General features: G+C 45.6%; 1 long non-coding RNA gene across 1 annotated transcript; it reads left to right on the top strand.

The window, feature by feature from the left end:
• The first annotated feature begins 10,002 nt into the window (after positions 1-10,002).
• Positions 10,003-11,205, top strand: LOC131901780 (uncharacterized). The gene is made up of 2 exons (XR_009376875.1): positions 10,003-10,378; positions 10,865-11,205. It is a non-coding gene; the product is annotated as an uncharacterized LOC131901780 (long non-coding RNA).
• The last annotated feature ends 267 nt before the right edge of the window (positions 11,206-11,472 follow it).

Raw genomic sequence — 11,472 nt, 5'->3', positions numbered from 1 at the left:
TCAGTGAGGTTGACCTGACGCCCCCAGTTAGTGGAGAAGAAGCCTCATTTTGTCTGGCCTGGAGCGGATTCATTGCCCATGGCTATCTGTCAGGCCTGGCTGCTGCCCTTCAGTCTTTGGTACCAGGGAGCCTTTGAAATACCAGGCGTCTTTGCCCTACTACTCCTTGCAAGCATGTTTCCTTTCGAAAGCCTCCATTTTCAAAATAAAAACGCACTGACAACTGACTAACGTTCCTGCCAATGTTTCCTTTAGTTTATGTTTTGTTTTGTTTTCTTTTCTTTTTTCTGGTTTTTCAAGACAGGGTTTCTCTGTTTAGCTTTGCGCCTTTCCTGGAACTCACTTGGTAGCCCAGGCTGGCCTCGTACTCACAGAGATCGGCCTGACTCTGCCTCCCGAGTACTGGGATTAAAGGTGTGCACCTAATGTTAAAGAAGCCGGGCGGTGGTGGCGCACGTCTTTAATCCCAGCACTCGGGAGGCAGAGCCAGGCGGATCTCTGTGAGTTCGAGGCCAGCCTGGGCTACCAAGTGAGTTCCAGGAGAGGCGCAAAGCTACACAGAGAAACCCTGTCTCAGAAAGAAAGAAAAAAAAAAAGAATGTTATATACGGAGCTGTGTGTAAAGGAGTAGACTGAATTAAATAAAATAGATAGACAGGCAGGCAGGCAGACAGACAGATAAAATGAGGACTACTCCTAAGGACCTGCTGTTTTTATTATAGACATGGGAAAGAATACAGGCAGTGGAAAAGGCTGAGGCAGAGACAGATGCAGAGAGGGAGACAGAAACATCTGGGAAAGTCAAGGGTGCACATAGCCAGACCGAGCGTGCCAGGAGAGAGCAGAACCAAGAGCAAGAGAAGAGTCCAGGACCAAAAGGGGCAGCCTGGACCAAGAGGCTGGCCAAGAGACTGGTGTAGCCAAACTAGCTGAGTTATACAGGAGACAGAGGAGCTGGAGAGTTAAGGTGAGCAAACCAGATACACCAGGCACCTTGGGTGCTGTGAGAGGGGCAGGCAGCATCTGCTTTGATCTGCTAATAAGCACCTTAGTGTGGGAGCCTGCCAGACAGTCAGCTGGGTAGCTGGGTAAAGGCATGCTTATTGTAGACACAATGAAGAAGACAGGGAAGAGTCAGGATTGCCGTCAATGCCGGATAGTCCTGAGTTCATTTCACAGCCAGCTTATATACAGTCTTGAAGGACAGAGGTAGAACAATGCACAGCACAGGCATTCAGCCACTATCTATCCTGCCTTGAGTCAAGGAGCAGGCAGATTCATTTTCTATCTCCATGTACCTCTGTCAGGTGTCAGCAGCCTGCATCGAGCTAGCTAGTGTGTTCCTCCTGTGGGCTGATCAGGACTTTCTCACAGCCCTGGAGTAAGCAAGCTTGAACTCTATTGACTCAGAATAAGCCTCAGACTCAAACTGGGAAACTGAGTCAGTTGTGGGCTTCCACACCTAGGTTAACAATTTGTACAGAGACCCTTAATCCAAGCACTCTAGTGTGCAGGTAGGTGTGGAGGTGGGTGCAAATTCCAGACCATTAGCTTCAGCACAGCCAGGCCAGCCATGGCCTCTGAGCAAGACTGGAAATTTTCTTAAAAGTTGTAATTCCTGTGGATTCCACTCCCAAAATTCCTAGGATAGCCTGAAGGTTCCTATCTTCCAAGCACAATGCAGGATGCTTCACCGAGACTGATTTCTGGAAGCTTCAGAGTGCCCAGTGGAACTAATCCTCTCTGCAATAGCAGCCCTTGGCTCTAAGGCTGCACTTCCCCCTTACTGAAAGCAAGTGCTTTATTCTGTAGGGTGCTGGGGGACACCAGCACAGCTAGGAGAAGCCAGGGAGGCTGTTTCTGGATTTCGCTGTGCGTTTTAGCAGGGCTCTGGCTGGGGCTGATGGGAAGCATCAGGTCCCTCCCTGGCAAGGAAGAAGACAGCCTTGCAAGGAGGCACCCTGGTGCTCTGCAGCCTGTACAGTGGTTTCTCCCTCAGTCTACCAGAACCACATGGTGGTGATAAAGATTTTCTAGCGTTTTGGATCCTCACAGCATGGTAGGCCTTTGGTTCACTTCTTGGCTGATGTGTTCACCCTTTTCTTTTCAGCATCAGCGTTTGCTTGGGTCTTTTAAAAAGAGTATAATTTTATCTATTTTTTTCTAGAGTTTGTGGTCTGCCTCACATCCCTCACCCTTGGGCTGTGCTAGCACTTAGGCAGCCAGTGACAGCAGGGCTCTGCCCACAGCTGGGACTGTAAAACGGAAGGGCCCACTAACTGAGCCTGGCTCTGCCTCAGTGTACCCAGTCTACTAAGCAAACACTTTTGTTCTAAACTGTGTAAGACTGAAAAAGTGTCACCGAGAAACCAAAACGGTTTAAGACTTTACAGCAGAGAGAAACTAAAAGGGTGTAAGACTTTACAGCAGACTTGTTGAGACAGGCCTGCCTCATTGTACCCAAACTGTTAAGCAAGTGCTGCTGTCCTAAATCTTTGTAAGACTGAGAATCTGTCATGGATAATCCCTGTGAGGTGTCTATATAAAAGGCTGCAGCTGCCTAAGTCCTCCTGCTGGGAGTGCTGTTTGTGCTATGGAGCCAAATGTCTGGTCCCTGTCTGTGAGAGAGGATTGGGATGCTGCAGCCCCCAGGCCTGGTGGGGTCATGATCTGGGGTATGTTGCAGCCTTGGTCAATGCCTTGCTTCTGGCCATTGAGAGAGTGTCCATTGAGTGAAGGCTGCCCTTCACCTGCAGGAGCTCTTCCTAGGCAGGTGGTAGGCTTGGTGAGTTCACCCTGGAATAGGGATTCTAGCAGAGTACAGTGCAAGCCTGGTAGCTGGAACCCAGAGGCTCTGGTGGGAGAGGAGGACCTGGTGGGAAGTACCGCCATGCAGGCTCGCACTGCCCCAGTCCCCCCTGCCTCTTGGTTCCCCAGTCAGGTGCTCCACAGCAGGAAGTCCAGATCTCTGGGCCTCCTAGAGCGGATTTGTCGATGCCTGGTGTTCTCCTTCCCACCTGCCTGCTGCCCTTCTGTCTTTGGCCCCAAGGAGCCTTAGAAATAACAGGCGCCTTTGGGATACTGCTCCCTCCCTGCAAGCATGCTCCTTTCTGAATGCCTCCAGTTTCAAATAAAGATGCATTAACAGCTGTCTAACGTTGTTCCTGGTCAATGTTTCAGGGTTTGGTTTTGTTGTTGTTGTTGTTGTTTTTTGATTTTGTTTGTTTTGTTTTGTCTTTTTCTTAAAAGCTTCATTTACAGAGCAGAGCTGGGGCGATGGTGTAGACCTGTACTCCCAGAACTCTGCCTGCAGAGGCAGGAGGAGGCTGCCTGCAAATTCCAAGCCCATCACTTCAGCACAGCCAGGATCAGGCATGGTACATCCACCCAGAGAGACTTTGTGGTAAACACATTTTTAGGATCTTAATATGTATGAGTCTCAGGTACTTTATTGCTGCAAAGAGACAGCATGACCAAGTAACTGTCCTATTTAGGGTTACCACTGTTGTGATGAAAAAACATGACCAAAAGCAATTTGAGGAAGAAGGGGTTTATTTGTCTTATGCCAATGAGAGAGGCAGGGGATTGGCCTTGGACAAAGAAATGAGGTCTAATCAACGTGGCCACACTGTTCTGAAGTTCCTGACAACCACGGATTGAAGGCAATGAGTGATGTCCAGTCTTTCCCTGCTCGGTGTTTAGGAGGGTTTGCTGCTCCTCCAGAGGACCCAGGTTCAACTCCCAGCATCCATGTTGTGGCTCTTAGCTATCCCTATGTCCAGTTCCAGAGGGATCCAACACCCTTTTTCTGGCCTAAAAAAGTACCAGACACATGCGAGGTGTGCATATACTTACATATGAAAGCATATGTACTATATGTATGGATATGTGTGCATTTGCATGAAAAACAGCCATACAAATGGAAGAAAAAATATTAAAAATAAGTCAGAAAAATTCCCAAAAACTCACCATGCATCTCCCTGCCTCCAGATCTAAATGAATGTTCAACCTTTTCATTAGATATCAGCCTTTATAATGAAGAGTCAACCCTTTTAATGCAATGCCCTCTTCAAGTAGAGTGTACAATTTTCGTAAAAAGTCAGTTTCATTATGAAGAAGCATTCTGTTTCATAAAAGTCTAGTCTGTAATAAACCAGCTGTCTTTTTTTAAAAAATGCCATCTTTTTAACAATGATTTCATCCAGTCCATAAAAGTCCAAACTGGACAAAAAGTGTATCTTTTTTTAAAATGTCAGTTTTCATAAAGAGTCATTCCTTTATATTAAAAAAAAGCAACTTCCAAATTAAAAGGCATCATTTTCATAAAAGTCAAAAGTTTTTATGAAAAGTCAACCCTTTTGAAAAGAAACCCAACTATAAATAAAAAGCTAAGCATTTATGAAAAAGCTTTAAGAAAAGTCCAAATTTTAGATAAACGTCAACCCTTTCCATCCTTTAACTAGAGGCCTACCTTTTAGTAAAAGTTCACTTTTCAGGAGAAGTCCTCTAATATAAAGTCCATTCTTTGAAGAAAAGCAGTTTCTAGGCACCTGGCAGACTAGGACTTCAATGCTCAAGGGATTCTTCAGTTTTAATCAGAGGACAAACAGAAAGGTCCCCAGGCCTCTGGAGCTGTCTCAGCCTTTTGAGACAGAGCACTCTGTGTTTTCACAGAAATAGAACTATCTTGTTAGAAACAAGTTACTTTCTATATTGTAAAACTGAAAAAAAAAATTAAACAGAGTAAATACAGTCACACAATGGGTCGCCAGAAGGTATTGTGTCTAACCATATTTTGGTAATGAGGGGTAAACAGCACTTGTAGATGAAAACACATAAAATTTAGTCAAAAATTAAGTAAAGGATTGCTCCAAAAAAGATAAGGGCACATCAAAAAATTGAGCTATGTCGCTCTAAGTTTATTAAAGTTAATACTAACGGCTGGGATATGGTTACCAATGCTTGCCAAAGGGCAAGATGGATGTTTTATCGGGAGAATTACTTACAGTATCTAAAGCAGGTCAGGCTCCTAAACTGGAAACTGGATCTTTGCGGAGATTTGGTGCTGTTACTGTTCAAACTGAATATTTGCCAGACTCTCCCATTGTTAAGCAGAGTCTCTGTTCCCAACCCGTGCTTCTGCCCTTTGAGGTATCCAAGCTGCCCAGCTTGGTGAATGCCTAAGGCCTCCTTAAATCCTACCTGCCTGGAGTGGGGGATTTACCCAAAATACAATAAATAAGTGAACAAAATAAAAGAGCATCATGGGAAGGGGAGACTGAAGAGGGGGCTCAGTAGTTTGGAGGGTTTGCTGCTCCTCCAGAGGACCCAGGTTCAACTCCCAGCATCCACATTGTGGCTCTTAGCTATCCCTAGCTCCAATTCCAGGGAGATCCAACACTCCATTCCGGGCCTCAAAAAGTACCAGGCATACACATGGTATACATATACATACATATATATATATATATATATATATATATATATATATACATATACATGAAAGCATATATACTATATGTATTTGTATGTCAGTGCATGTACACGAAAAAGCCATATACATGAAAGAAAAACTTAAAACAATTTTAAAAATGACTCAGAAAATTTCCCAAAAATTCATTATGCATTTTGATGCCTCCTAGATCTAAATGAAATGTTCAACCTTTTCATAAGATGTCAGCCTTTGTAATGAAGAGTCAACCCTTTCAATGCAATGCCCCCTTCAAATAAAATGTGCACCTTTTCACAAAAAGATAATTTCATTACAAAGAAGCATTCTGTTTCATAAAAGTCTATTCTGTTCTAAACAAGCTGTCTTTTTTCATAAAATGCTGTCTTTTTAACAACGATTTTATCCAGTCCATAAAAGTCCAAACTGAACAAAAAGTATATCTTTTTCAAAAATGGTCAGTTTTTCATAAGAGTCATTCCTTTACATAAAAGGGGCAACTTTCAAATTAAAAGGTATTGTTTCCATGAAAGTCAATAGTTTTTATAAAAAGTCAACCCTCAAAAAAAAAGCCCAACTGTAAATAAAAAGCTGAGCATTTATGAAAAAGCTTTAAGTCCAAACTTTAGATAAAAGTTGACCCTTTCCATTCTTTAACTAGAGGCCAACCTTTTAGTAAAAGTTCACTTTTCAGGAGAAGTCCTCTAATATAAAGTCCGTTCTTTGAAGAAAAGCAGTTTCTAGGCACCTAGCAGAATAGGACTTCAATGCTCAAGAGATTCTTCAGTTTCAATCAGAGGGCAAACAGAAAGGTCTCCTTAGGCCTCTGGAGGTGTCTGATCCTTTTGAGACAGAGCACCCTGTGTTTTCACAGAAACACGGCTATCATGTTAGAAATAAGTTGCTTTCTATGTTGTGAAAGTGAAAAAATAAACAGTAAAAACCATCACACGGAGCTGGGGAGATGGCTCAGAAGTTAAGAGCACTGGCTGCTCTCCCAGAGGACCCAGGTTCAATTCCCAGCACCCACATGGCAGCTCACAACTGTCTGTAACTCCAGTTTCCAGGGGATCTGACACCTTCATACCAATGCACATAAAATGAAGTTAAATAAATTTTTTTTAAAAATCACACAACAGGGTTGCAGAAGGTATGGTTTCTACATGTATTTTGGTAATGAACCATAAATAGTACTTGTAGCTGATAACCGATAATATTCAGTCAAAAATTAGTTTCTAAGGTCAAGTGTTGGGAACAAGAAAAAGCACCTTGCCTGAAGTGCTGCCATTTTGACTTCAGACTCCATTTTACCTTTAAGATGAAACAAAGTTCAGGTTCCCAAGCCCTAGGGGAGCTGGGAACCTTCCAAGAGCTGACCTGCCTCCTCCATAGAAATAGTCGTTATGCATCTTTAGCTCTTTCGAGTTCTCCTGAAACCTTATGGCTGTTGCTAAGGACAGAAAGAACACATGAATCTGATTGGTTGGACTGAAAAGCTTACATTCTTAGTCGGTTGACAATGATGGAATACATAGGGAAAGCCCTTAAATCTTGGATTCCTGATTGGTGGGGGAAAAAAATGCAACTATAATTTGTCACAGATGTCTGTGGGGTTTGTACTTAAACACCTGCTGAAACAAACGTTGGGGTCTCAGTTCAGGTACTGAGTCCTGCTTTGCCGCCCCGATAGATCAGTTTTCTGAAGTGCTGCCCAGTAATAAATCCGGCTTTACAGAACTTCTTTTGTCTGCTCGGGTTGATTCAGAGCCTGGGACCACAACACGAGGATGGCTCCAAAAAGACAAGGACACATGAAAAAGTTTAACTAGGGCACCCTAAGTTTATTAAAGTTAAGACTTACAGCTGGGATACAGTTGGATGACTACCAACGCTCACCAAACGGCAAGATGGATGTTTTATCTGGAGAATTTCTTACAGTATCTAGTGCGGTCCGGCTCCTAATCCTAAATTGGAAGGAAACTGGGTCTTCGCAGAGAATTGATGCTGTTGTTGTTGTTCAAACCGAATACTTGCCAGAGGCTCCCATTTTTAAGCTCAGTCTCTGTACCCAGACCTGAGGGGTGTCCAGCAGCCCAGCTTGGTGAACAGGGAAAGCTGGGGTGAACCTGGCTTGCTCAGGGTGGAGCGCTCAGCCCCTCTGGGTCCGCTGAGGCCAGGAGCGTGGCTGTGCCCCAAAAAGTCCTGGCTCAAATGAACAAAGTTCCAGGTTGTTGCTGCCTGGATGCTGACCATGTCACTGATCCCTTTTTTAATTCTCCCCTAAGATGGCTGCAATCTGGAAGTCACGTTTTCTGTTAGTCTGGAGATCTGCAGCTCCTGGGGCCGCGAAGGCACTCGGTTCTGGTCCGGAGGAGGTCGGAAGCAGCAGAGCCAGGCCTGCGCTTTCTCAGTGGAGCTGGTTTCTGTCTGCAAATGTCCGCCAGTGGCTCTTGGGCTTAGCCTGACAGTTGTTGAGTTTTTCAGCCTAGCTGGAGCACTTCCTCTTTGCTGAAGGCAATTGCAGCAGCAGAGGAACTCCGCCCAGAAATCCAGGTCCTCCAGGGGCCAGCTTAACCGGACAGTCTGCTCAGTTCTTTCGGCAGCGGTTCCCTAAGAGCCGCCTCCCTTAGTGCGGACCCTTCTAGGTGCTTCTGAATCCGCTCAGCGTGGTTGGCACTAGGGTTGCTTTTGGTGGACGTGTTCACCTTTTCTTTTGGTGGCAACGTTTGGTTTCGGTTTTTAAGAATGAGAATACATTTTAATCGATTTCTTCTCGCCTTTACTGTCCCCTTCCCCTCATGGGCATGGGGACCACTGGGGCATGAAGTGTCAGCAGGGTTCCACTCCATAACGGTAGGAGAGAGACAGACAGACAGACACAGAGAGAGACAGAGACAGCGAGACAGAGAGAGACACATAGAGAGACGAGAGAGACAGAGACAGAGAGACAGAGAGAGAGAGAGAGAGAGAGAGAGAGAGAGAGAGAGAGAGAGAGAGAGAGAGCTGGCTGAGGCCGACTCTGCCTCTTTCTATCCAAGCTCTTTAAGTAAGTTCTGTTGTCCTAAACTTTGTAAGACTGAAAAACTGTCACAAGAAAAACCGTGGGAGCTGGCGATGTAAAATGCTACACAAGCCTCCCTGCCGTGAGCAGAGTTTGTGTTATGGATTCGAATGCCTGGTCTGTGCCTGTGAAAAAGGCTTGGGATGCCTCAGTCTCTTGGACTCCTGACCTGGGAGGAGCTGCAGTCTTTCTTGGTCAATGTCTTGCTTCCTGCCCTTAGAGTTTTCATCAAAGTGATGGCTGCTCATTGGGCAAGGAAGGACTTCCCAGGCTGGCGGTGGCCTTGGCAGGCTCTCCTGGCAGCTGGGCTGCTGCCTTCTTCTGTTCTAGAAGACAGAAAATCAAGCCTTGGTCCTAGGGTAGTATCCCACAGAAGCACCATGCAGGCTCACGCTAGAGCGGTCCCCTGTAAGGAGGTGTCTCTGCCTGCACCCCACTGCAGGACTCACATAAATCTGACAGAAGGGGAACCTTGGCCTGCCTCTCCCAAGTGAAGGAGAAGACAACCCCCTCTTTTTTCCCTCCTGGAGTGCATTTATACCTCAGTGCCCTCCTGCCTGCTGCCCACTTCAGTGTTTGGCACCCACCCGGGGACCGTTGAGTTAGACACTTTGGGCCTACAGCTCTGTGCAAGCCTGCTTCCTTAGCGAATGCCTTCATTTAAGAAAAAATACAGACTGGCGACTGCCTCTCTGTTCCTGATCAATGTTTAGTTTGTTTCATGTTTAAGAATGTTATTTCCAGAGCAGAGCTGGCTGGGATGGGGCTGGGATGGTGCAGACAGGGAGAGGGAGGCTGCAGATTCCAAGACAGTCACTTTAGCACAGCCAGGATCAAGGCCAGCCACAGCCACCCAGCCAAATTCCTTGGCTATTTTCTTAAACATTTGAATTCACATAGAGTCACAAAAGACCCAGGATAGACAAACTTTTCCTAAAAGAAACAATACAGGATGTGTCACCACACCTGATTTCTGGGAGTCTCATAGAGCCATAGTCATAGAAACAGCACTCAGGGGTTGGGGATTTAGCTCAGTGGTAGAGCGCTTGCCTAGCAAGCGCAAGGCCCTGGGTTCGGTCCTCAGCTCCAGTAAAAAAAAAAAAAAGGAAGGAAGGAAGAAAGAAAGAAAGAAAGAAAGAAAGAAAGAAAGAAAGAAAGAAAGAGCACTCAGTCTGTTGACAACCTGATATGTGGATAGATGGGTCACACCTGAGGTTCTGTAAACAAACCCATGCCAGAAGCAAAACCTGAGTTTTCACCAAGATGCAAATAATAAAATTTTGAGAAATGACAATACCTTCAACATAGGGTCCTTGCAAAACTGGATGGCCACAAGTAGAATTCCTCTCTCTGAGCTGGGTGTGATGGCACACACCTTTAATCCCAGTACTCAGAAGCAGAGGCAGACAGATCTACAAAGTGATCTCTGGTCTACAAAGTGAGTTCTAGAACAGCCGGGGCTGTTACCAGAGAAACCAGAAACAAACAAAGAAACAAACAAAAAAGATTTCCTTCCTCTGTGACCCTGTAGGGACAACAGGTCACATGAATCTGACCTTGCTATGATAGTCAAAGGCCTAAAGCTGGTGGACAAAAAAGTAACCAAAACACTTCAGGTTACCCTCAGGGGCAGTCACTTCCTGAACAGGACTCTGGTTGCTAAGGAAATAGTGCCTCCAACTGGCAACTGTGAAAACCTTAGACCCAGCAAAGGAAATGCTCATAGGCCTGCAGCATGGGAGAGACTTTCTGAGGGCCTCCCATATGTCAGAGGTTTCCCGTCTTTGAGACACTAAGAACGCACAGAGTTTTAAGGAAGAAAACATCAAATCTCCCAACCAACCAAAGGCCTGACAAAGTGAACAACAGTGAGTTCTCAGAGCCTGGAGGGCAAATGCCAGTCGGCATGGGGGACGTGTTCATCCTTGCTAGGCAGCTGAGCAGGCACTAACCCACTCTGAGATCCATCTTATCCCAGTCAGAACGGCAATGGTGGCCATCAAGAAAGCCAGGGAGAACTGATGCTGGGGGAGGGGCGGGTGAAGGAGCCCTTACAGCCCCGTTCACAACAACTTAGTGAGGGAACCAGCCCAGATGGAGAGATGGGCAAAGAAGGAATTTTTTTTTTTTTAATTTATTTTATTTTATTTTTTATTTTTTTTGGTTTTTCGAGACAAGGTTTCTCTGTGTAGCTTTGCGCCTTTTCCTGGAACTCACTTGGTAGCCCAGGCTGGCCTCGAACTCACAGAGATCCGCCTGGCTCTGCCTCCCGAGTGCTGGGATTAAAGGCGTGCGCCACCACCGCCCGGAGAAGGAATGTTTTATATACCCAATGAATGTATTTTCATCCACAGAGAAGAACGGCCCTGTGGGGTTTGCAGGGAGCTGGACTCAACTGGAGAGAATCACACTGAATGAAAGAAGTCAACCTCAGAAGGGCAGGTCCCGCATGTCTCTCAGGTGTGGCTCCTCCGCCGTGTGCTACACACATGGAATACTGCAGGTTCTGAAGACATGGGGCATCTGGAGAAACTTCGTGGAGAACAGAGTGGCCTAAAGGGAGACGGTAGGTTTGTGGAATCAGAGGGCATTGGAACATGGTGGATGGAACAGGCCAAGAGAGAAGTATATAATTGCATGAAATTATATATTCCAACCACATGTCATTCCAGTAAATAAAACACTTTGAAATGAGTTAATGAATGAACGGATCAATGAATTTATAAATAAATGACGCACATCTTGAACTGAGGCTCTGTCAGGAGGAATCAGGGTGCATGGGTTGGTGAGTGCAGTGAGCAGACCACCGCATCTGGGGTACCTGGATCTTTCCTGCACTCTCTAAGGACAGAAACACCAGCAAGTTCCCAGGTGATCACTCACTGGTTCCATGACTAGCAGAAACAGAGTCAGTGTCAAGAACATTCGTAATTGTGTTTTCAAGGTGTAATATCTTCATTTG

Source organism: Peromyscus eremicus, unplaced genomic scaffold (genome assembly GCF_949786415.1).
Source record: "Peromyscus eremicus unplaced genomic scaffold, PerEre_H2_v1 PerEre#2#unplaced_326, whole genome shotgun sequence".
NCBI classification, from domain to species: domain Eukaryota; kingdom Metazoa; phylum Chordata; class Mammalia; order Rodentia; family Cricetidae; genus Peromyscus; species Peromyscus eremicus.
This window is presented reverse-complemented; position numbering and strand designations above follow the sequence as displayed.